The sequence below is a fragment of the Pteropus vampyrus genome, unplaced genomic scaffold (genome assembly GCF_000151845.1).
Source record: "Pteropus vampyrus isolate Shadow unplaced genomic scaffold, Pvam_2.0 Scaffold655, whole genome shotgun sequence".
NCBI classification, from domain to species: domain Eukaryota; kingdom Metazoa; phylum Chordata; class Mammalia; order Chiroptera; family Pteropodidae; genus Pteropus; species Pteropus vampyrus.
The window spans coordinates 155,127-156,984 of NW_011889436.1; positions in this window are offsets into that span (position 1 = coordinate 155,127).

A 1,858-nucleotide genomic window follows, 5' to 3' on the forward strand; every position below is an offset into this window, starting at 1 on the left:
AGGGTGGGGCCCTAATCCGATAGGGCTGGTGTCCTTATAAGAAGAGGAAGAGAGATGGGAGATCTCTCTTTACATATATATAGAAGAAAGGTCATGTGAGGGATTTGCCCGCACCTTGATCTTGAACTTCTAGCTTCCAGCACAGTGAAAGAATACATGTTCTGCTTTAAGCCACTGAGTTTGTGGTATTTCCTTATGTCAGCCTGAGCAGACTAACCCAGTGCCCTAGGCCAAGATGGTCCATAGCCATGGGTGGCGGATAAGGAGAGGCCGGAGGGTATTGTACCACCACCTAAAAACGACTCACCTCTTTGTGCTCCTGGTTCCTCAGGTGTAGGATGGGCTGGTGATAACTACCTACCCTGGATGGAAGGGATGGCTAGAGCCTTAAAGGAGTTAATGTTTGTAAAGAGCTTAAGATAATGTGCGTTTCTAAAATAAAATTTAAAAACATAGATAGGAACTAACATTTATCGAAAATGTACTGTGTGCTACATTTTAAAGGAAAAAGAAAGACAAGACTGCTTTACATCTCATCACGACCATTTCTGATCTGCAGAACAGAAATATTTTCCAACATAGCTACAGTTTCCTGGGCAGATCCTCATGTGTGGACTGTTTACAGAGAGAAGGAAATTGTTTTGCTTTCATGCTTCCTGGTGAGGCTGAGAGACAAAAGCCACCTCGGGTATAGTTTTAAAGGCTACAAGGAAGTCAGTTTTAAGGGAACGAAAGCTATGCTGATTGGAATAATGCAAATGGAATAAACTCCAATGGTTTTCTTTGGAAAACCCTTAGACTCTGCAGTTGTAGGACGGCCAGTGCAATTTAACTAAACAAACAGGCAAACAGAGAGAGGAACGTCAGGAGGACATGGTTTTTATGTCAAGGGTCTATTTGAGCCGATGAAGGTGTATTTTCCATTCAAAGTCATGTACGTGCATGTTTAATTCTCAAAAGCTCGCTGCTTGAATGCGTCTGCTACTTTTGGGTTTACTGCTGGCACGTCGAATGGGTACAGCTTTCCCAGAATCTTTCATAAACTCAGTTGCTAGGTTCCAAGTCTCATCATCTTCCAAGCCCTTGTCTACCTTTTTCATCTACCAAGACTTTCAAGAAGAATTCTTGACGTTCCCTCTCTACCTCTTTGAAAGGAAGCTTTGTCCAGGGTTGACGCTGGATGTTCAACATATCCCTGACGTCTTGTTTTCTGAGATTCAAACAGCTGTAGACTCTTTTAAAAAAAAACAAAAAAAAAAACAACGGGTTCCTGGACTGAGTAGACATTTCAAAAAAGATTTGCCAAATGCTTTTAAATATTAGAACTGTTGGCTGGCACAATGGAAGACATCCAACTGATATTTGTGGAACAAAACCACTGGCATATCAGTTAATGGAGGTGAGTGCCCTTGGTCATTGTAATCTACCATATGCTGGCACCTTGGACCAGCAACGCTTTTTTTTTTTTTACGATGTAGGGGTGCTTCACTTAAGATGTTAAATTGAATATATTTTCAAATGAAGAAGAAATATCTTTTTTTTTTATTCTTGATTCTTAATCTTGAGTCTCTAACAAGATACAAAATGAAATAAACTTTGGAATTTTATGAAGCTTTGTGATTCTTCCATAAGAGGAAATGGTCCCCGTGTGCTCAGTGTGTAATTCTCTTCTCCAGGTCCAAATTGCAGAAAAATATTCCAAAATATCCTCAACGCAAATATGCCTTTCAATGTACTTTTTTTTTTTTTTTTACTAATATATTAGTTTTGTCCTTTGTTTGTTTAGGAAGGAAATTTGGAGTTGTTTTTCTAAAAGTCACTTTCAACAAAAATATTTGAAGAGGACTCAAGATGGCAT